Source organism: Pieris napi, chromosome 4 (genome assembly GCF_905475465.1).
Source record: "Pieris napi chromosome 4, ilPieNapi1.2, whole genome shotgun sequence".
Classification (NCBI taxonomy): Eukaryota; Metazoa; Arthropoda; class Insecta; order Lepidoptera; family Pieridae; genus Pieris; species Pieris napi.
The window spans coordinates 8,150,249-8,176,152 of NC_062237.1; the positions used below are offsets into that span (position 1 = coordinate 8,150,249).

The window sequence follows — 25,904 nt, forward strand, 5'->3', positions numbered from 1 at the left end:
CGATAGTCTCAAACTGGGTACAAAGTAAACGAGTTCGTAAACTTATTTAACTTCCTAACTCAGGAAATGTAATACATCTTAATAGCTTTTATGAGATCGCGAAGGTCGGGGATCAAATTTATTTGTAAAGTTTCGCGTATGTTTACGTGAATTGAAATGAAGTATTTACAAGGATTCAAGACAACAATTTTAAAATTAATTTCTGTAAAATAGTTTTAGTAAATAATATTTTCACACATAATGTCGGTCAAAAATTGTTTTTATTGATTGTATAAATTTTATACGTTCACGCTTTGTGGTTGTGATGTTAATGAATTCTATGATTGTAGTTCTCGATTTAATATTTTTCTTGAGTTTTTACACTGTGTTTTTTTTAATCAATTTTATAAAACTTTTAATATATAGAAGAAACATTATTTATACTATGTGCTTTGTAATATATAATTTCTCTTAAAATGCCAATTTAACAATGGAGGCTGCCTTTACAACTTGCGTTTATTTTTGCCTCTTTAAAAACGTATTTGCGATTGTTCCAAATTCAAAAACCCTACGATCAATAAAATGTCTGGCAATCAACTTGTTACTAAAATGTTGACTTAACTGTATAGTATTGCATATACTCGTAGATACGATTGTTCTATAATATTCGTTATCCAAATGGTTCTAATTTTAAACTCTGTAGCTGCGTTCATAAAAACCTTGCTATTATAATGTTGACTTAACGCAATTCTTTTGCATATGCTTTAGAAATCGAGTTGGTATTCCAAATGGTTCTAAATTCAAAAACCACCACGCCTATGAAACCGCTTGCGACTAGCGTCCATCCTGCCACTAAAATATCGCCCTTGTAAATATCGTGATATTTGGACGTGAACACTAATTTGTCCTAAATGCCTTAAATCACTGGAATCACGGCCAATCTCGTGCTGTATTTATCGCAACGATTACTCTGATGGAGATGAAACTCCCGCATTACAACTGATGTATGGAGCTCTTTTGAACAACAGTTTAGTGAAACGTTGACAAGATTAAGGGCGGACAGAAATTGGGTATTTAGCATGTGAATATGTGTTTATGTTATTTACACCATCGGATGTATTCCAGGACAGTTTTGATTTAAATTTAAATAAAACCTCTTTTACTAAAACAACCGCAACAATTACATTATTTACGTAAGTCGCCTATATTGCAATCGCGGTCAACGTGATACTGCTATATTACAGTTAACTATTTGATATTATGATTTAGAGTCTATTAAAATGTTGTCATATTAACGCCATCTATGCCGCGTAGGCAAAAAAACAGATTGTGAGTTACTTTGCAAGTATATAAATTTCTAATATTACATTAATAACGATAAATCTAAACCGAAAGAGTGCACCTAGAACATTTGCAGCCTTTTAGTCAACGCCTGATTTATGGTATGGAGCACTGAATCTATTAAGTAAATTTTAATAACTGGCTCTTCCACTTAGTAGATCTAATATCGAAATATCTGATACACGTTTATTCCTTTTTTACTACAGAAAATAATTATATTGTTGAACTAAATTTGGAGCGTTTCAGTTTTGCTTTTATTTTATTAAAAATTAAGTTAAATTGAATTCATTTGATTTTCATTGATTCGTACAGTATTTACTCAACAGTAGCTCAACTTATTAATTAAAAGCTTCCGAAGCCGGCTCATGACTTTGAATATTGCAATTCAGCAAATGTGTGCAACGAGCTTAACTGAATTTAAATTTGTCTTGTTATACGGGTACTGAACTCGAAACATCATAATTTAGATGTAAATTGTTGTCTGGTATTAAAGGTTTATCACAAGTGCATAATTCTGCACAGTTTGAATTAAGCTCGCTCTAGGTGTTGCGTTGTTAGGATGCTATTCTCAGTATAATGTTATCAGTGCAGGGTACGCTACACCTAGATAATTATGTACTAGAATAAAATAGACATAATTTAATAATAACTGAAATACACAGAAGTAATAATATTTGGTGAATTAAATACTTAATCGTATGTAAAACATGTACCTGAAACTTATCATTTATTCTAATTATTACTGTCTTACTATGCCCTTCCCTAACATAGAGCTCGAAACTTATAGGATATCAGAGAAAATTTGAAATAAAAATCATTGTAACTTTTCTAAATAAAAAACTACTAGTAAAATACGATAGGTTTAGGCGGACGAAATGTAAAATAATGGATTAAATAGTGGATTTTAAAACCGAACTTTAATATTCGATAAATGATGTATTATTTAAACTTCTACTTTGCGTGCCTCAGCTACTTTGCTGGCTAGACTTAAATTTTATTTCAAGCGACCACAATCACACGATCTCGGCACTTCCGGTATCCCGGAAAACACGTTCGTCGTACTTCCGGAGTCTATAATCTGTGGAACGCTCCAAATCATTGCTTGACAACCGTTTAAACCCACCTTTACTATTTCTACAATTTATTCAGGTAATTCTAGAGAATTTTATATGCAAGATAAAAGTTAGGTGACTTTTGAGTTAATGCATGAGTTAAACAATAAAATAGTACAAAAAACAAAAACTACAGCTGCAATTAAAGTTTTAAAGCGCTCTTTTCTCGTGATGCGCCGGTCTATAATTTATTGGACAATTTGAATTGAATTCATTAGTCGCCGATTACATAGACAACAATTTTAAATGTTTTATGCAGACTGACGATTTTTAACACTATGTAAAACATATGTATGAAATATCTAACAGTGCGTTTTATGGACAAACGAACAATTTACGTAGAAATATTTTATACAGCGTTTAATACTAAGCCATAATTATACTTAGTAGAAATTTGATTATGCCTTGTAAAGAATTTTTTACACAATTTCGTAAAGACTAACTTGAATAGGCTATGATTTGTGATGACCAATATATGATAAAATCTTTTACAAGTAACAGCTGTTATCGTCATTGTGACTGCTGTCTGCTAATGACAGCTGTCACTTTTAAACAGCACATGGTATATATTTCAGGAAAAATGGTAATAAACTCTTTTCTATCCCCTGAATTGGCCCTCTATAATTTGTGGGACAGCTCGGATCCAAAGCATTATTCGTTGACGGCCGTGGCTTATTTGTGTAGCTTGATTTATATCGTAGCTGTGGTTTGTCGCTAGATTGCTTTCTATTACCGATGGCTTGGATTAGGGTCGAACGGTTTAATTGAGGCTTAATCTCTGATCTCGGTGTTTTGTCGATTTGCTTAAGATCAAACTAACATTTCTGTCATAATATTTACTTATGTGATCGTAACGTGTTTGACAATTGTATATACCCGTTTATTGTTTAAACTTTTAATTAAAAAAAACGTGTTTATCATTATACATTAACACTCACGTATAGGATCAAAGGCCGAATTAATAGGTAATTTAAAGGCTCTTAATTTCGTTTTTAATTATAACATCACTTACTGTAAGAAAATTGCAAATTTTCCGAAGTAAGAAAAATAAGGTGATTAGTCGAGGAAAGTCATTTGTCACAAGCTCACGGCATTGCATTTTCATTCGGCGCGTAATTATCGCAGGCCTAATTTATAATTAAACGGGCCTTACTTTGAAATTTCTCCTTTGACAAGTGTTTTTTAATTGACGTCACGTGGGTCACGCTTAGTATTTTTAATAATTAAGCCAGAATGCCTTCACAATAAGACGGCGGTAGGATGTTTGTGACACAAGAAACTAAAGCAAATCTTTATCGATACCATAATGTAAAAAAAAATAGATTTTCCAAAACCAGCATACAGTTTAGAAATCTAATGCTTCTACATCAATAAATCCCTTAAGCAATGTAAATTTAATAATAATATAGGATGATTTCAATAATTGGATTAGGAAATGTTTTAGAAAAAACACCTATATTGACGGACTAAAAGTTCTCAAATTTAAGGTTGGTTTTTGCCTTCTTTAGCATCATCGGTGTATACTATAGATGATGATTTAGACAAATCACGAAAAATTGGTTGCAATATGCAACGGCTTGTCTATAATAAAACCATCGGAAAGGAACTGTTTTTCAGTCTATCCTATCATATAAATGTTGAATGTTTTGTGCCTATGTTTTACAAAAACTTACTCTATCAAAGATTTAACGTTATGTACGAAGTATACAAGGGTTAATAAAAATAATATCGAATATTCATTTACTAGAATTTCTTACAACAAAGGTGCAGAACGGACAAGAATAACTGGCACAAAACTCTAGGCTTATTCAAAGTATAAATATATAGGGTGAAATGTCTTTTTATGAAAACTGTCTTCGGCATTCACCATTTTTCATAATACTGCGACGTCATAGTTAATTACGGAATGACGTTAATAATAAATTACGTCACTTAGCACATACATTTTAATACTTCACCCATAAGTCAGTGTAACATGCTAATATTCCATTACTTAAGCTAAGCCCTGTCAGGCTTTGTTACCGTAATTGGTCATAATCATTATTCTACATGGCAAGTACATGGATGACCATGTAATACCTACGATGACTATCTGCGTGCAATCATTATTTAAGCCACATAGAATCATTTTACTGAGCTTTTTATTATGAAAACAGTTTTCAATGGTTTTTTGAAATTTTCGTTTATGCCAAGTTTCTGGCACAAGTAATTTGTATTATTTGAAAGAGTCCAAAACATTGCATATAATTTTAGTTACTATCTTATGGTATAAAATAAACAATTTTGAAGTTTTTGAAAGTTCTTTTGATGGGGAAGTTTTAGTTGTTTATCATCTTAGTTTGTTTATCATACTGTACGTTATATATAATATCACCTTCTTACCTTTAAAGTATGGAGGGCGCATCTTAAATGGTATTTTATTAAACCATCTGTGTGGGATTTTTAGATAACTGATAGGTCTATCCCGGCTTAACACTATTTATTGTATTATTTTTATGTTACTTACATGAACAAAAAAGAGCATTATTGAGCATTATAATGATGAAAGAATGTTTGAAATCGAGCCAGTAGTTTCAAAAGACTAATCTTTTCTTCTTTATAATATTATTGATATCAATCGAAGTATTAAATTATTTTAATAATTATCTAAAAATCTTGTTTTTCTATAATTGCTTTTATTCTAGAGAGAATGTATTTTTTAAATATATACAGTATACACAAAAAAGTTACTGGCAGTTAATTTTCTCGATTGTTTAAAAAAACAATATGACACATAAATCACTTCTTCGAAAAGAATCGAATTCGGCGAAAAATTTAAACACATCAGCTGTCAAAAAACAACAGGTCCACTGTGTGCCAGTTACATGATTACGTAAGCTTGCAAGCCAATTACAGGTTGTCTGACAGGTGAAAACAGCCCTCACGAATTTTCAGGAACTTTAACATTTTCTTCGCGGCACTGTGGTTATGCTTTATACCTCTGATATAATGTTCTATGAATTTAGGATTTATTTGCTAACACTACAAATATTAATGCATATAGCAATATAAAATGAGTATCAACTACGTATATATTAATGTCTGATTGAAGTTTAGACTAAATTTATATAAAGGTACTTACAGATACAATTAAAATACAAAAGACATGTCTTTTAGCCAAATATTTATATAAAATAAGGACTATATTCAGCTTCCGTGGATAAGTTTATAAAGCATGTATAACCAGTAGATTTATATTATCTGTGTAGAAACAATTGTTTCGGGTTGGTAGCCTAAACACACTAAAGGCTTACCAACCTACTTGAAAATTAATAATTGTGGTGATGAATAACTTTTCATCATAGGTAATAATTCGATTTCCTTCATTATTGTGCCGGTTGAGTACGCATAATGCGGGTACTAACATAAGATGTTAATCCGTGTAACATTGTTATAAATTTAAGAAGGTAAAAAGCTTACCAATGACACGGTTATATCATCTAAGCTAATTGCATCGCACGCGAAAGCAAACCATTCACGGATTTATAGAAAATTCGATCTAACTTTCTGATAATCTTCATAATTATCATTTTTTGTTTTGGAAAACCGCATCGCACGAATGCAATTATTAGTGTCAGTGAATTTGAGTTCCATTTTCATGTTCAAACTTTCAACCGAAAATTTGAAGTTTAAATGCACTTGATGCGATGTTTTTGATAATAACTTTTAACCCAATAAATGTATGGAGGTTATTTTCTATGATCGCTGAATGTTTCATAAATAATATTATATATATGTCATCGTCAAAATGTAACTACGGTGATACTTAAATCTCTCACACAATACTGTTAGTTATTGTTGGTTATATTCTATAAATATTGCGTTTGATTGCGAGCAACCAGTATGTCATAACTCCTACTACTACGGTCTCCGTAGCGTGTTAGGCTTGTGGTGAGCGGAACTCAAATCGTCGTGCTTTCAACATGATGTGCACCAGCAGTTTTTTTGTGAAAACACTTGGGGTAAGAACTTGTACATATAGAACCGCTTCTTTTCGCGGTAGTTTTCAATACAACGGTACAAAATTTTGGAACAACCTGCCATCTCCAATCCGCGTCATCTTTCAAGATAAAGTTATCTTTAAGAAGGTCTGTCGCCTGGGTTGGAAATTTTGTTGCATAGTCCCATTTGAACTGTTAACAATTTTGTATTGTTCAGTGTGTGTGCCCGTCGAGACAGTATGGGCCCACTGAAAATCAATGTTGACAGCAACTTAAGTCTGAGTTGGGCACAAAGTGATTGTGTTTGTATTGTTCTTTATATAATTTTGCTTTTATCAAATAAATTTAATTTTTCATTCTTACAAAAACGGTATACCTTATAGCTAAAACATTAATTGTCAAGACAAACAAAATTAATAGAACACTGATCATCTTGTACTGAAAAAGAAATAGACGCAAAATAGGGACTGCTTTATGGGAATTATTTGGACCATTGGACCCATTCGACGGTTATGTGACTTCATACAAATATTCTTATTGTCTTGCTGAATTGATTTGTAATTAGATAGTTTATTTTTGCAAAGCATAAAATTAGCATACTAAAATTCATAATAGCGAAGAATAAAACTGATTTCATTGGGTGTGAAAATTTTTAAAATGCTGAACCAGAATCTTGAATTTTTTAAACTCTTGTTGACTATTAAACTAGCTCAAACTCCGTAGCATCATAAGTTTATGCTTATTTTCATGCTTTCCCCGTGAGAATTGGTGGAAATCCAGTTAGCTAAGCGCAAGGAATCTTTTAAGAAACCTTTTTTAAAACGTGTTTTACATATAAAACTGATAAAGTTTCATTCAGAACTTTACATATAGCTTAAATCTTAGTAACGTTATGATTAGGAACTTAAATTTAATAGCTTAGAACATAAATAAGTTGACATTTAATTTTTACTGTTAAAATAAACTTATTCTATTTTTTTAAATTCTGACTCTGCGACCCAAAAAGTGGCTTCTTCTCTCTCTTCCAGGAATCGTCCAGCGCTCCCTTTCCTTTTTTTTAAATTATGTTCCTTTTTATTTAGTTGTATAATTTTCACCTATAGTGACAACAGTGGCTGACTTTTTGTTTAATACAAAAATTTTGCAGGCCGCCTAGGTATTTAATTAATTTATTTTTTGAATATACAAGTCCACTTCAAACAAACAAAAGCCTTCGATAAAAATTCGATAATTAAACGGTATAAAAATTCAGCCATTCCGTGTAGGCCTCACATAATTTACTCTACCGATTGAGATATTCAGTATTTCACAAGTTCCGCGGGTTTACGCTGTAATTTTCGTTTTTAAACGATAAATACTGAGCCGAAATGCGAAATTGTTAGGAATCAAGGATTTATTGGTGTTTGATCATGCGATTATAGCGTTTCGCATGCTTTACTAAGTTTTTGTTAATGTTCTCGGCGGCCTCATTAGTTCGGCTATTTGCATTTTAGTATGTTTAGGTATAACGGACATAAATTTGTTTGGATTTAGCGTTACGATACTGTTTCGTGTGTTTTTAGATATGGTTTTAAATGCCCTATTAATACGAATTATCAATAGTTATTCTTGTACAAGTGCTTTTTCTTTGGAGTACGTATCTATACACGAAGTATGGGTATCTTATGCAAGAATGTAATGATGATACATTGTCGTATCGGAATTACGATTTATGTAAAAGATATTAAATCAGAAGATAGAACAAATCGGTACAGAGGTTTCAGTATTTTAACAGTTATTAATTAAAGAACCTTTTGGCTGTTTCATATTTCTTTAAGACAAGAATAAAATGTATATTATATGCTTAGTAATATCTATGTTAGGGATACCCAGTCCTTATAATTTATACGCGTAGAATTAAATAAACCTTATACGTATTTTCCATTTTCCTAGCCATATATGTCTATGGTGAAACATAAGTCGGTTTAATCTCTTCACACTGAACAAATAGCCGCTCGTAAAGGCGCCTTACCGAACGATCCGTCAACTCAACCCACTTTGATTTTTTGTAATGAACGGCTTTTAACCTTGGCCAATTCAAGGTCAATTAAGGGTTCTCCAATATTGGTAAATTTCTTATGGAATTTCTTTAATTCGCATTTTAATAAAATATAAGATATGGGCTGAAGTTATAATTACTAATCCAGAAACCTGTATTTTAGACCTCGAATATTCCTTATGTGAATAATAGTTAGATGATAAACTATTACCAAGAAATTAAAAATGGGTCCATATCAGTAAGGTTGGGCTTACATTTACTTGTTTTGCAGGTCTGCGATTTACATTTTTATATATCGTATACTATATATAATACATGAGAGTAGTGTTACCATAGTAGCTTCAGCGTGCGACTCTCACCCCTGAGGTCGTAGGTTCGATCCCCGGCTGTGCACCAATGGATTTTCTTTCTATGTGCACATTTAACATTTGCTCGATCCTGAGGAAACGGACATGTCTTAGACCCATAAAGTCGACGGCGTGTGTCCGGCACTGGAGGCTGATCACCGACTTGCCTATTGGATTGAAATCAGAATCAGATTCAGAAATCTGAGGCCCAGACCGATAGAGGTTATAGCGCCACTGATTATTATTATATATAATACATATAGTATTATATTTAAATTCTTCTCTTTAATACATTTTAAATATAATTAAACTGTATTAAACTTTCAACAGATAAAAACCTTCACAAGAATGCAATTACACTGAACAAACGTCCATTGACGCATCGAAAAAAAACTAACATTGGCTTGATTTATTCGTTCAATACGCGATTTATTAGTCGGCGAAAAGCCATGTATCCGACGCCGCCGTTCAGATATAACGACATGGAGGAAAATATTGCGTTGTGGATGCTATATGGCGCGTAAAGTGCGGATGAGTGATAGATGCACGTTATTATTGTGGTACGTCACTTGTGTGCGGATGAAAAGCGAGCTGAGATTATTCATTTAGTTTTACACGGTTATCATGGGATAAGCATGCAAGTAATACAAATTTAATAAGATGTAAGAATATCCCAACTCTACGTTCAAGAGAAATAATAAAATATTATAAAGAAATTATAAAAAAAAACAGTAGTAATTTCAAAACAAAAAAGGATACTATGGACTTGCCAAGAGCATTAAATATCAATCGCGTACGAAAATGTTACTTAAAATAGATTTTTACATAAATTCTTCTTAATCACATTTTGGACTGGTAATTAATTAATATTACACTATATATCTATTTAAAAACCTTAAATGTTTGTAAATTTATTTTGGATTTAACACAATGCAATGATTTATGCAATTTAATCACTAAAAGTGAATACAACATAAAATATCTTCAAACTACTACACTTTATAAATAATTTGTAAAACTCTTTCAATTTCATAGCACGCAGTTTTAGTTTTTATTGCCCGTTCTCACGTCTCACTGCGACAGTTAAACTATTTCGAAATAGATAGCTCCTAAACAAAAACTTTTAGATTCTATTCATAAAAACCGTTTAATAAATTTTTCGTCACGAAAATACCAAATATAAAAAATACAAAATTTTGAATTGTTAAAAATTGTTTAAGAGATTTCACATCCACCTTTTTTCCCGTTGTTGTTTTTATTATATTAATCTTTCAATTTAAAGTATTTAACTTTGTTGTATCTTTAAATCTCTTATTAAAGATACAATAATGTTTTCTAAATTACGATAAGTAATTATAAAGTGAAACGTTTTCAAAAAAACACAAGAAACAAAAGTTATTAACACTCAAAGAAACTACCTTCATCCTTATTGCTCAATTGAACGCCCACAAGAATCGTTAAGCGTAATTTTATTAGCTATAACGAAAATATGCTGTCGAAAAATAGACTTTAATTATTTCGCATTAAGAGTTTTATTTACCCGGTCAGATTATCCCAGCCTTTTGGCAACGGAGCTTCGTTTAGTGTGATGCACACGATTAGCCGTGAAACGCAAGCGAAATTAATGTGAAATATGATTAGTAATTGGCTCACGAGCGGCTAATCGAATTATTTTGTTAGGAGTAAGCCTGGTACACGCGTCGCATAATATGCACTCTGCACTTAATGTGTGGAGAAAATTAAAGGCTCCTTTGGAAGCTAACTGAATTTAACGTCTTTTAGATTAACTCAATGTATAGAGTTAAAGCAATTCCTGTTCCAATTCTTTTGTTCATTTATCAATAAACGTACAATTACTTACATAGGTATTTTGAATTTTTAAAAATTTACATTTGACTGAGCATATTCACATGTATTGCACGCCTCGCAGTGCTCTACTCTCGACATGTCAAAAAACCCAGTCTTTCGAAACTTGATTTACATTTTTCTCACTAATATAACATTTACAGGATAATATGAGTGCACTAAAATCGAGTTAAATAATCTATCAAGCACATATGGTATTTTTTATGAACAATTATTTTGTTTAACATAGTAAATAATAACATTAAAAAAATCATTCTGGGACGTCCCTCAGTCTGTGTTTATGGATCCATGTATGTGGCAGAGAAATTGGTCGAAAAATTTATCGTACCAGAATACTTTTTTTCTTATTATATAAAGTTATACCCTGGGCTGATTCTTAGTTAATATTAGCGTTCTAAGTACTGTCGTTTAATTATAATTTGTAAAAAACTAAAATACGAATTTTAGTATATTTTTTCCTCACCTTACAGTTATGGCGCCACTATATATTTTTTTATAATATTAAGTAAGTAGTAAGAGGTAAAAAAAAATGTAAACGAATGATTTTTTTTTGACCGCTATGAGGCGTGCACTTTTGGATTTTCCAAACTATTTAAAAGTATGATCTATTGCTTAGTATATTGTTCATCCCACGACGATGCCTTAAGAGTCTTTATTAGCTATTTATCTACCGTGATCACTTTAATATTAATAACTAACCTACTTTTCAAAAGTGAAAAATGAGTGTAAAAGTAACGTATCATCCATTAATAGAGATCGCGGTAAACCTCGGGAAAATGGGTCGCGGTCATTAGGGAGGTATAGGGTGATGTAGATGTTATCGTTTATGTATCGTTTCTTTCTAAACGATTTCTTTATTAATTGCTTTTTGTATACAGATAATTGTTACAGTAAATATAAGCAAGCAATAACAGGAAGGAAGTAAATATATTTATACATATATTTTTGTTGCGCGTTCGAACAATTTTAATAATTTCTCTTAAACATTTTTTCAACAGATTCAGTTTATAATTTACTAACAATCCGGCCAGGGCAACACGATAAGTGATCTATTAGTAAATCTTGAAAAATGATCACCTCATTAATGATCTATTTTTCGGGTTAGACGCGGCGGAGTACTTGTTTTTATATACCAAAATTAGACACATCATGTCGCTGACTTCTTTGTAAGCATTATCAAGTTCTACAACTCTCACCGTTAAGGCAACCCTCGTAAGAAACGTTTTTCTTCAACCGTTTTTTTACCTACTTCCTTGCAATTCTGACTACCACGACTTTTCTGGTTTCGTGTTAATACATAGCCAATGATAAATACAAATAACGTGCCCATTGGTGAATGAATTTACAAAACCGGTTCAGTAGATCCAGAGATTACAGGCCCCTACAACCTCACAAACATTACTTCTTTATAATTGTATTGTATTCGCAAAATTTAACTGTGGTAAAATAGGTAATTGCCAAAAGGTTGTACTTTTTCCTTTAAATAAAAGTATTAACTGGTTGGTGTAAAAATTTTATCGGTGTATTGAGCAATAACTTTTGTCCAGTAGTAATTACGTTTTATTTGGATTTTTATTACCACCCACATTTTAAAGATTTTTCTTGCTTGTGATCGAATAAGAGAACGTCTTTGTAGTGTTTTAAATAGTATTTTTTTTAATTCTCATTAAGATAACAAGGATTAATTTCATCGTAACAAAAATTTCCAAACCAAATGTTCTAATCGGATTTAAAGCGGTTCATTCAGAAACAAAGCCTCACGGCTGAATGGATTATAGGGGAATCGAGTTGGCAACGAATGTGCTAGAAAAATTCACAATCTAACTGATAGGGGAGCTGAAACAACGCCAAATCAAAACGGAGCGATAGCCCCCATCTGTACTTGTCTATTACCTCATTTCGTTTCCAGCTTAACACTTCGAAATAAACCGCACTATTAATAACAGAACTTGGTTCTGATGTAATTTTTTTTTAATTATCTTGATTAATGCTGCCCTGATTAAGTCACGCGATTCGATTTTCGATTTTCTATGCATTATTTTAAATACTAAAATTTAAAGTAAACTTCAAAAACATACTAACCGTAAACTTTTATAATGCTTTGCAATGTTTATAAAGGCCGTAACGCACCCGCTATCGCAGTGTGAGTGTCCGTGACCGGCAGTATGACTTATCATTACCTGAGCCTTCTACCAGCCTCACTGTTCTATAGTCAAAAAACTTATTAATTACTTAAAACTCTTAAGTGTTGCTACACTTGTAATTACAGATCTTAAGAAACATAATTTCTTTGTTACAGGCCAAAAAGCGGCTCCATGCTACTGTACAGTCGAAAGAAGGTCCGGTACAGGCGCGATGGATACTGCTGGAAGAAACGGAAAGACGGAAAGACAACCCGAGAAGATCACATGAAATTGAAGGTTCAAGGTACTGAGGTAAGTAAAACTATGTCAGTTTGACTATAATAACGTAATATATATTAATCTCAAACTCAAAATATCTGTATTCATTTAGATAAAGAACTTATGAATTGTCAAGTTAAATTAATTGTAAATTTACATTTACTACCAGTTCGCAAGTCAAGGGCGTAGAGCGGGTAAGAAGACTAAGCGGGTAGAAACTAGCAAGAAACTTTCCGCTACTCTTTTTAATCGCCAAGTACTGCAATACAAATTGTTTGAACTGGAGCAAATCAATCCCAAGGATTAGGATCATCTTATATACGTTTTATAAACATAATTGCTTTGAAAGTCATGTAGCAATACTAACAAATAATATACTATATTTAGACAGGTTTGCTAATCCAGTTGGAGTCGAATGAAAATAAAATTCGGCTACTAACTTAATTTTTTTTTTTTTAGATAAAGGCTTACAACTTAATAAATCTCTTTATAGTCTAGTCGACAAGTTGAAAATGGAACAAATTAGAGATACTGCTCTTAAAATTATGTGCGATAGCTCATTGGATCCGGAATGACGTCTAGAAAAATGTGCTAAAAGCGTGTATTAGCACATAAAAAATTGCAAAAGTTATAGACCATTAAAGATGAAAAAAAAATGGCATTTAGTTTTTTGCCAATATTTAATAAACTATTAATATTTAAGAAATTTCAAATAAAGATTCTGAAAGAGGAGGAAATTTCCAATAAAAAACTCCTGACTTCCAGAACTCTATCTCCATTATTTATAATGTTAATTTAACGCTGAAAATAAGTCTGCGGGTGACATTTTTAGGATTCGCGCGTGGCGTCAAAAGCGACTACGGCACATTAATTAATTTATTTAAGGTATCGAATATTTTTTTTTAAATTTGAAAAAATTATGGTGTGTTCTGAACACTATAATTAATTTATTCCCGTTGAAAATTTTACTTAAAGTTAATTTTTCAACAAGTTAAATAATTGTTAACAAACGAAATTTTCTCGAACGACCGTCTTAATTGTAAGTGAAAAAAAATGTTTAAATAATGGTCGTAAAAATATTTCGCTTCGTAGAGCCTTTCTTACATACATACTTAACAAGATCGTGCCATAAAAGTTAAAAAAATATTTATACTTTGTTTATAACAATTTTTTTACTTAAACAAAAACTTAAAAATCCATGTAATGATGTTAAAAAATTTTTTTTTTTCTAAATCATCATATAATCGTTTTTTTATTAATACAAGATATTTATTGATTTGCAAAAAAAAAAAATCCCGCCATTTGTTGATAAATTTTTTTTAAACAAATTGATTAAATCAATATTTTAAAAAAAAATTTTAACACAACTTTATTACATTAAAAATTTTATGATTTAAAAAAAAATTTTTTCCTTATTAACAATTTTTAATTGTTTATAATCGTTTTTTTAAATTTTCTATTATTTAAATAATTAGTTAAGAATTTTTTTTTTTCTAAAAATCATAATTGACAGTCCTCTATAAAGTAACAGAAAAAACATTTTTTTTAATCAACAATTCTATTGTTTATTAACTTACCAATTTGTTATAAACAAATATTCAACTTTTGTTTATTTTTTTTCTAAAACTTCTAAAATTAACAAAAACAACCATATATAACAAAGTATAGAAAAAAAAAGAAAAAAAAAAATTTTTGATTATCATGAATATTACTTTTATTATATTAATAGTTTATTAAATATCGGCAAAAAACTAAATGCCATTTTTTTTTCATCTTTAATGGTCTATAACTTTTGCAATTTTTTATGTGCTAATACACGCTTTTAGCACATTTTTCTAGACGTCATTCCGGATCCAATGAGCTATCGCACATAATTTTAAGAGCAGTATCTCTATTTTGTTCCATTTTCAACTTGTCGACTAGACTATTAAAAAGTTGCTCGATGGTTATACTCGAATACTTGGTCTGTCACACATTTGTATCTAACCAAGGCTCTCCATAGTTTACAAAAATATTTATTTATATTGTTGTAAGTAATATCACTAAACATTTTGAGTGCAATTCCAACAAATCTCATTTGTTGAAAAAGGAAAAATATCTTTAAAATATTGTCTATGTTTAAGCTAAGCCTTTGCACGCAAAATAGACCTGTCTTAGGGTATCTATTGTACTGTGAAAATCAGCAGGTTGCAGTCTAAATAACATTATATCGATCGAGCCTTTGTCAAGAATTAAGGCTTAAACGAAGGCTCTGTTACGACGACGCTTCGTATATGATTAAAATTAGTCAAGTTTGCAGCTTATTGGTAAAACCATTGAGTGTTACGTAGCGATTTACGTTGTATTTAATTACTAATAATTGATCGAAAAATGGCAAATTTCTGCGTCTATTTTATTGGGATTTTGGACAAGTAGGTAGTAATATTCTTTTGTACTATTATGAAACAGTTATTATTTCGCCGGAATCGGTCGGTCGGATAGGTCTCTGAATTTTATACTTATGTTAACAAGTAAGTCACGATATTTTACATATAGTTGTATTTTTACAATCACAAAACTATCCGGACGTTTCGTTCCTATTAAATAGAAGTTATTTTTATAATACAGACATAGAACTTACATTGATCACTATATCCCTTTTACCCTACTCAATGCAAAGCTATAACATTAAATATTATAATCGAGTTAATATCATTCAGTATTAATGTAAATCGGAACATCAACACGGCTCCGAGACGCACCTGTTTGCAGACTGTCGGCGCTCGTTTGCAATACCTCTTTTTGTGTTTTATAAAGGTCTTCATACATATCGCTGTTTATTCGTTCAAGCTTATTTCCTCTATATTGAAGATTTCTTTTAGCAATTGGTCTATATAATATATGATTATTCAATAGTATAAATCAAATGAATTCATGTTGTATTACAATTTTACAACTCTTTGAAATTTAAAATTAAAAGACTAGTCTGTCCTTACTTTTGTCGTAGTTATACACCATTTTTTATACGCAAAATAAAGTAACTGTCAGTTATAATATAATTATTATGATTAAGCCAGGACTTGAAAGCGATGAGAAGTGTAATATATCGCCAAAGTAATATTCCACCACGAGTCATTTGTTTTAACGTTAAAAGTAAGATAAGAAAATATTTTTATCTAAGAAATTACGACAAAAATTTCATTTTACTGCCAGAAAAACTACGATAGAGGATCTCAGAAGCTTTATAAGTCAAAGCTTATGTACATCTTAGTAAATGTCACTGGGGATTACTCGTGATTTTCTTTGACCTGAGAAATAAATCCGTGAAGCTAAATCTATTTCGTAAATCAATCAATTTGGGAAGAACGTTCTTCAAATAGCAGCGTTTGGTTGCCTCTAAAAAACGCGTTCTAAATTCAAATACTACGGGTCGTAGATTTATAATTTAAAACCCGTTCTAATGTCTTTTCATAACGTTTGTTTTTGTAATAGAATCCATGCCTAGATTTTTTATTAGTGTTCATCTAAACTCCTATATATATATCTTTATGGTTTATCTCCGTAATGTGTAAACACCATTCTCCGTGACATGTTTTATTTTATTCTAAGCTAATTTCCGCTTGTTCACATTTTCCTTTTGTTTATTGAGCTCGTTAAATTGCGTTTCCTCGTTTTACATATTCTATGTTTGTCTACTTTTAACCTTTTTTTATTATTTATATTGGGGAAAGGAATTTTTATGGGGATGTATTATTAAATCAGTGCCTCGGGTCTCGATATACTTCCTCTACTCATTGGTTTATTTGATGGTTTATAGTACTATTTGTTTTCTTTTTTGACGTGACAACGTCTTATAATTCGATGGAGCCGGCTGCACGCACGAAAAAACATGACTCATGCGGCGTTACCTCTGAGGCATTCCATTTAAGGCTTGAAGTGCAAGCGAGAGCACTCATTTCGCACTCTCGCTTGCACACAAAAATGACATAATTGTATTTATGCGTACAAATAAATGTAACTTGATCAATTCAATTGTGATTTCCATTTACTTCTCTATATCCATACAAAATATCTAACTAACAAATAAAATTAAAATTTTCTTTTGAATAATGCAACCATTCCATCAGTATTTTCTTATGACGTTGTCACGTGCAACTATCGTCATTAAACCGACTTTACAGACAACCGATATTTATTTACGTAATTATTTACCTTGAGATTGTACTAGTCTTTGGAACGTACGTTACTAAGGAAACTCTGTTTTGGTAAAAAGTAATATCAGCAACTATTTAGATGTTAGTTGCTGATACTGGACAAGTTTAATTAAAAAGGATATATGGTGTCGTAACTTTTCATTTTCATTATACCTACCATCTTAAAAAGCCTTCTGGCAGCGTAAACGTCCATGGGGGGCAGTATCACCTAACATCAGGTAAGTGCTCTGCTCGCCTGCATTCTGTTCTAAATAAAATACCGACGCGAATTATTGTAGTAAAAATTTATGAATGAAAGAAACATCACACAAGATTATGTTTTTATTTTTGCCTGAACTTGCCTAAGCCGCTTTTTGTATTAAGCACATCAAACACAATTTAAATCAAAAAAATACGGACATGTCGCTGGAATGTACTAGTGTATTTCATTACCATTAAGAGCAATGGAATCTTGTTAATGTATTAAAATGTGAACAATTTTCGGATTTATACAAATGTTAACGAAATTCGGTCGATCGGTCGTTTGCGTTGTTACCGCATTTAAATTCAGTGTATTAAAAATGCAATCAATCTAGTCCACAATTAGTGTTGTAACAAAAATTCCATTAACTTTGCACTCAACATAAACAGATGACTGTTGACCGTCGCTGCAAACTGATGAATAAACAAATGAATCTACCAATTAAGTTTTGGGAGCGACCACTAATTGGGGCGTCACATTTATGCGAGCTTACGTTTTTATTCTGTCGTTCGATTGATTTCAACTTTTTACGTCGTTAAATTATTTTAATTAAAGACGCTGCTTCGTTTTATTTTGGAATGCAATTTGTCTATATTTTAGACTATTTGGGACAGTTACACGAAGTCGCCGTTTGAGCAATCATTAAAATAACTTGTATATACTTCTAAAAGTTTCGAAAGTTCAGGACCGAAGAACATCGGTTATCGGAAATTACATATCAAAATTCCACTTTTGAAATGCTTTTCTTGTCATAAAGAGAAACAGAGTTATTCTTTTCCAAAGTTATTTCTATATTACGAACGTATCGAATGGAGTTCATAGATATAAGAAAAACTAAAATGGTACAAAGATGTTTGTTTTGAGTTAACTTACCTACTTTAAAAGCATTGATAAAAAAGTTATCTCAAGTTATTTGGGTCACAATTCTTTCGAAACTTACCCACGTAGCAAAATTAGTAAGGTTGGATAAAGTCACAATGAGCGCAGCTGGAAAAATTATAATCACCGTTTAAAATACACGGGGGAAATGTTAAAGGTGCAATTTTAAATCTAAATGTTAACAATGACGTACAACGCTTAACGCAAGCTTAAGTGCCGTAAGCAACAATTAAGAATAACAGAGAAATACGCGAGCAAAATCCCATTTTGTATAGTGTTTGTAAAAACCTCTATATTGCAGCTAAAACAAGACTAACCGTGGTGTTTTTGTATTGACAATACATTAAATATAAGCAATGATAGAATAAATTACATTTATTAATAGACATAGCATAGAACACCACAACATCATAATGTACAAAAATAAATAGTTATTCTGAATACAAATAAACAGTCGATAGTGATAGGTACTATTTAAATTCATATTGCTGCGTTGCCAGCGTGTGGTAACCGGAATAATAAAAAATTGTAAATTAGGATTGCCTAGTAGCCGTTCGTTTCTTTTCCTTTCAAAGTATCTACCAAAGATTCCTTCCCTTAATTATTATTATTCCATCCAATCTGCAACAGTTTGCCGGGAAATGAACTGAGGAACCTCGAGTTAATTTTATTTAACTAAATTCACAATGGATATTTATATTAATATTTCAATGTCGTCTCTGATAATAACAGAGCTTTTAAGAAGCTCTAATTACTTTTTCAATATAGGTTTTAACTATAGAAGAATTGGACACTAATTCACAGCGTTGGGCTTTCTCGCCACTATCAGAGAGCACGCCAGTGTTTTGTTTTCAGATTGGAATTGCGCCAATTAAATTGAGGCGAAAGTGGTTAGCGAATGGCGACCGTCCTTGCACCGTATGAGCTTTTTTATATAAATTGCAATAAATCAACTGGGAATTTATGTTAAAGGAGTTTTTGTGTCAGACATGAAGCTTAACTATTATTAAGCAGTTTGTTAAATTAGTAAACGATTGATTGGGCGAAAGAAACAGGCTACACATTGTGCTGGTCACAATTGTGAATTGCATAATCAATGGAATTATTTAGTTATTTAGTCCTAGACAAAATGTTATATTATAGTGTTACTATCATATATTATTATAAAAAAATAGATAATATTATATAAGAAACTGATTCAATTATAACTGATTTAATTTCATGTAAGCAACGTATTACATAAACGTAACATCCCCGTAAAAAGCAAAAAAAATAATCTTTATATTATTTTATTTAAGCTTGACATCTCACACATTTCGTACGTCTTTATTAGATGCCCTATAATTCATTAAATTTTGAACAAATTTAATCTGGTTTATGAAAACTCGCTACCTCCCATTGCTTATAGCATTCAAGTGCACGCAACAGTCACTTGTTTATGGTCCACAGAGCTCAGGTGGCATACCTTGTGTTCTTGCCACTATCTCTTAGATAACATCGGGTGAGAGTGGAGAACACGTAATGTGCAGCTAAATACACAGCTTAGAATTATGCTACTTAGTAGTGAAGAGAGTTCCCATTTGATTAAAGATTTATTGCTTCCTATGTATATATATAAAAATGAAACCCGTTTTCCGTTGTCACGACATAACAAGAAAACGGCTTGACCGATTTGTCTGTTTTTTTTTAAATAATATACCTTGAAGTACGAGGATGGTTCTTACGGAGAATTTTTTTAAAAAATCGAGTGAAAACGTCTAAAAACAACACTTTTCTATATTCCCATACAAAAGATCCGTAATAATACTTAAAAGTAAATTTAAACTTTAATACCATATTATAAAGTTCAAATATTAGTGGAGGGGTTCCGGGAAGGTAAATTTTTATTTTTTGACATAATGTATTTGTTGTCTTACCAATTCTCTTTTTTTTTTCTTTCTAGCTAGACCGGTGTCCCGAATAGCAGAATGAGTATTTAAAAAAATTAAAGAATCGACTGTTAGGCGGTACGATGTTCGCCAGGCCAGCTAGTAATAAATAAATATTATTTATATAATAAATATTATTTCCTATAATAAATAAATAGATAAACCCTGGTTGGCCGATGAAGGTCTTGTTAGTATAACACTGGTACAAAATAATAAGGACTGCAAATAATTCATTATAGTAGGCTATTTTAAATAATATATTGTTTATACATAATAAATTAACATCCTTATATTTTTAATGTAATAATTAATCTTTTATCTGTATTGTATTATTATTTAAATTGAACCTTCATTCACAGAACTGACTCGATATCGCCATGAAAGATGATTATGGCTGAAAATTATTTTATTGGCTCAAATAATTTCTCTTTATACGTATATATGTCAATGGCAGCCCCTAATTGTTAGGGTGAAATGACCGTGCCTGGCTTTTGAATGGCGTTGGTTGCTGACTTATACCCCATACAGAGCGCATGATTTCAACCGATAATTCGATTTTTTATTCATATCGCCATTTTTATAGCGTAACTGCTTCTGACGGCTACTGGATTTCATGAATTTTACATTTTTTACTCAGACAGTAAATTTTTTGCTGTAATATTTGTTGGTTTTACGTATTTTGTTTGCTCACGCATCTTTAATATTAAAATTTGGCTTTGCATTTGTACGCAACACTAATTTCTTTTAAATTAACCATAACATTGTTTCTGTCTTATTATTAGATATACTTTGATTATAACAATGTCATGTATAAGTCATTAGTGTCGATCGATTGAACGAAATGTCTTAACTCACATGTATATTAATTAATTAATTGCAGTACTTACATACCAATTTTACAATTCATTAATAAAATGTTATAAATAACATTTCCGTGCCAAAGCGAATAGGTTAGTATTAATGTCAAAAAAGCTCATTTCTCCAAACAAGCGTCAGACGGATTGGAAAAATGCACTTCACAATTTATGAAATAGGAGTGCATTTCTAATCAGCTTTCGCCTCTGGCACCGGTTCAGTTTAAGCCTCAAATTAATAGGCTGTCTTCCAAAACAATCGTCAGAATCGGTCAAGTGGATTCGAACATTTGTTTCCCGCACAATAACTGTTAAAACTGGCGACTTGCCAGTCCACCTTGCAGTTACCTAACAAGGATACGTCATATACTATGTTATGCTCTGTACTTCATAAATACCTTGTCTTGCAATGGATTTTATTGCTAAGAAAAAGAAAACACATATTCATATAACATTCCTAAAACTTTATCATTTAATAGTTTCACAGGATTGTTGCTAAGATTTTTAGAGGGAGTGTTTCAAATATTTTTTTTTATATAATAGGGGGGCAAACGAGCTTGCGGGACGACCAAAAAGGGCAGTCGGAGTGTAGACACCCATTTTTAGTGGGTGCGTTGCCGGCCTTTATCTGTATCTAGGACAAAATAATACAATTATAAAATTTTTCATATTTACGAAAATAGATCTAAATCTCATTTTAAAAGCTTTCGTGACTAACTTTAATGTCAACAAAAGTGCCATAACTTACTTATAAGTTTATACCAAAAGTGTCAGGTTGGCTTTCACGTCCACCTGTTTACGGCAATCTATCTCAACGTGTTAGACAGCTCAAGATCTCTGCTCTGGCGAAAAGCCAATATCAACGTTACCTACCTCACTGTTGAATTTAATGGTATATCTTAAAGGTCTTTGCTTGGGGAATCGTTTAACCTGGAGCACGTTTTTATAAGCCTTTGTTGAGCCGAGAAAATGGGTCGTTGATAATCAAACGATAATGGAAAGTTTTTAGACCTTACATTTAAGCTAACAGAATATTTTTTTACACGCTTAAAGGAAATACCAAAACATACTTTTTGTCTTTGTTGAATGCGATAAAATGAAAGAGCGATGAAAATGCGATGACTGCTAAACTTAACAGCGTCAGAGTGTAGGTTTTTTAGTCTAGAAAAACGTATATAAATGTAATATGAATGTGAAAGTAGCATTCCTAAAACAAATTTTAGAGGCACCTTATGATACGAATGTAGGTAAGGTTCGAAATTTAAACTTCGCAGAAAAGCAGCAAGTTTTTATAAAAGTTTTTCTGCCGTGTTAGCGAAATTGAAATTTATGCGATCGCGAGTGCAGTATCATGCAATTTTAACTAAATCATTTTCAAGCAAGGATGACATTTTAATAAGGGAATGAAGTTAAATTACTTAAGTTGGTCTAGCCTCTGGAATGTAGTTTAAGTAAAGGGTGAAAGTTCCTTGCTTAGCTGGAGGCCTAATAAAGCCAGCATTGTTTCATGAACTTTGAGGGTACGGTTGGCGTGGGTTTAAGTTAACTTGCCGCGCCCAATTCATACCTTGTATGTCTTATGTATTACATAATAATACTATGGATTATAATATTATTAAGTAACTAGCTGGCCTGGCGAACATCGTACCGCCTAACAGTCGATTCTTTATTTGTTTAAAATACTTATTCTGCTATTCGGGACACCGGTCTAGCTAGTAAGATAAAAAAAAGAAAATTGATAATACAGCAAATACATTATGTCAAAAAATAAAAATTTACCTTCCCGGAACCCTGGAGGCTAACACTTGAACTTTATAGTATGGTATTAAAGTTCAAATTGACTTTTAAGTATTATTACGAATATTTTGTATGGGAATATAGAAAAGTGTTGTTTTTAGACTTTTAAAAACTTTTTTTTTAATTTCTCTCCGTAAGAACCATCCTCGTACTTCAAGGTATATTATAAAAAAAAATCAGACAAATCGGTCAAGCCGTTTTCATGTTATGTCGTGACAACGGAAAACGGGTTTCATTTTTATATAATATAGATTTATTAAATTATCTACAAAATAAATATTTAAGATTTATACTAAACTTATCAATGTATATAATAATATTCCACAGGACTAAATTAATGGCATTTTAGACAAGTCCATTGTATGTATTTCACACATTATTTATAGTTTTGTCAATAAAACATTACTGTGTCAATATCACAAGATGGGTGGATATTTGATAACGAAGTAAGTGTGCTGGGCTGTTTTTAAATTTGCTAACAAATAATTATACCAATTAATTTCAAACACTATTCATTACTCATCTTTCTAATAAAAAAACTAGCTTCGATTCGAATGTGACCTATCCAGAATCGGAAAACGGGATCGCCTATAATCTGAAGATAAATATCTTAGGTATATTTGAAAAAGCTTCCCAAGTCCAGTTATTGAGTGGGGCGTTCGAAAATATACGGCGAGACTTTATTCTATCCGCGTATTAGGTTTTATAGTTTACGTAGACAGTTCTGGACTGAAAGTACATTACGTAATAGTTATAATATTACTGTATTATTATTTTATTGTCTTATCGTAATTAATATAATATTAAACTATAATAATATATGAGTAGTATTGGCAATAGCGTGCGGCTCTCATCTCTGAGGTCGTAGGTTCGATCCCCGGCTGTGCAAAAATGGACTATGTGTTAATTTAACATTCGCTCGAACGAAGGAATACATCGTGAGGAAACCGACTTGCCCGAGACCCGAAAAGTCGACGGCGTGATCACCTACTTGTCTATTAAGAAAAATAAATGATCATGACACAGATAAAATGTGAGGCCCAGACCTAAAAAAATATTCAATATTTATGTACTAACACCGTATTTGGAATGTGCATTGAAATAGTCCTATTAACCGTTTATTTATTGGATGGATAATTGCTCGATTCACGGGTTTTTACTACAACTGAACAGTAAAATCGAATTGTTTATTCTAATGCTGTGTTCACTGAGAGATTTAATTTAATTTACACACGTTTTAATTCTAGTCAGGTGCACCAAATGAATTAACAAAGTCTTTATTTTACCTCAAATCTATTATTTTCAAAATTAAAATTAAAAACAAAGCGATCGATAAGGCTGAGGTGAGGTGAATCATTAATGTCCGACCTGATACTGAAGATTATAGTCTACAAGTGTCTGCGCAGTTACAGGTGTATTCGATAACACGCATACCCGCGATGGATACTTGAATGTTAGAACTTCTGTGGCATAATTTACGCACAATGTCTGGTTCCATATGGCACAACAACCATGTAGAGTCAGAAATAGTTTGTAGGTTGTTGTGGTAGTGTGTGTAGAGTCATAGATCGTCAAGTATTTATTTATTTACAGCATACATACGCCAAATTATGACGAGACAAAGGAGACATACGCAGAAATGTTTTTGCGCTATGCCCAACTGGAGACTATCATCCCTCAGGCCATAGGTTCGATCTCTGGCTGTCATCAATCGCTCATATGGTGAAGGAAGGTGTGTGGAAACTGGCATGCCTTAGACCCAAAAAGTTGACAGCGTGTGTCAGGCAGAGAAGGCTGACCACCTCCTTGCATAATAGAAAAGACATATGATTACGAAACAGATACAGACATCTGAGGATCAGACAAAAAAGCGCTACACGCTACTGCTTATTACGAGTATAACTGGACGATTACATGACTTGAAACAAAAAGAATTTGCAACAAAACAAAATGCCTTATCAAAAGCACTAAATAATTTTACATTTATTGAATACATAAAGAACCTTATCAAGGAACACATAACGCAGAATAATGAAATTTTCTCGTCTGCGGTGAAACGATATAATATTCAGGAAAAATATTATTTTCCTCCTAAATGAGTTCAGCAAGACGGCCTAAATAAAAATTCATGAAACAAAGGCAGAGTTATGATTTTAGGACCTAGGATGTTTATTCTTGTTTATTTGGTCTGTTGTCGCAAATAACTATTTGTATTTTGAGTATGATGTAAGCAACTTTTATGAAACTACTTTACTCTTTGCGAGCAGTTTTGGCCTAGGTTTCTACGAGAAATTCTCAGTCCTAATGTCGTAGATTCGCATTTATCACTCGCTAGTCCGGTGAAAGAAAATGTATTGAGGAAACCGGCATGTGTTTAATTTGATAAGAAAAATAAATAATCACGATTATTTTTCCGACCCAAATATCGGCCAATAGAATTGCACCATTCGACGTCACGTGGTACAACCTACATGGTATTATACTGATAATTTTTTGTGAAAATTTTCTCTGGTCGTTGCTTCAAGAAAAGTATTAAGTAGTTGTTTTATTCATTATGAAATTCTTATTTGTTAACTGTACATTTCGTCTCATGGTGCAATTCTATTGGCCGACATTTGGGTCGGAAAAATAATCCCCCGAATACCACACGAGCTTCAAAATTATCGGGCATTTCCCTCAAGGTTCCCTGCAAACAAATATAGTCGTCATGACGAAGAAGCTCGGACGGTGAAGCTCTTGTGGTATTATAAGTGAAAAAGTTAAAAAAAATTATGAATTGTAATGATTTATACGAAAAAATAACATTACTACAATATACTAAGGTTTCATGCTTTATTGCTAATATTATAACAAATAGTGCCCGAATATATGTCTTGCATAGTCTCAATGAAAAAAAAAAAAAAAACAAATCCGCCGGAGCCCGGAGAACTTTAACAACAACCACATC

General features: G+C 31.8%; 1 long non-coding RNA gene across 1 annotated transcript in view; it reads left to right on the forward strand.

Annotated features, from left to right (window-relative positions):
* LOC125048713 overlaps nucleotides 1-13,092 on the forward strand; it is a 101,085-nt gene extending 87,993 nt beyond the window's left edge. The window contains exon 5 of the long non-coding RNA XR_007116864.1: nucleotides 12,963-13,092. This is a non-coding gene — a long non-coding RNA (uncharacterized LOC125048713). The remainder of the gene's footprint in view (nucleotides 1-12,962) is intronic.
* Nucleotides 13,093-25,904: the final 12,812 nt, after the last annotated feature.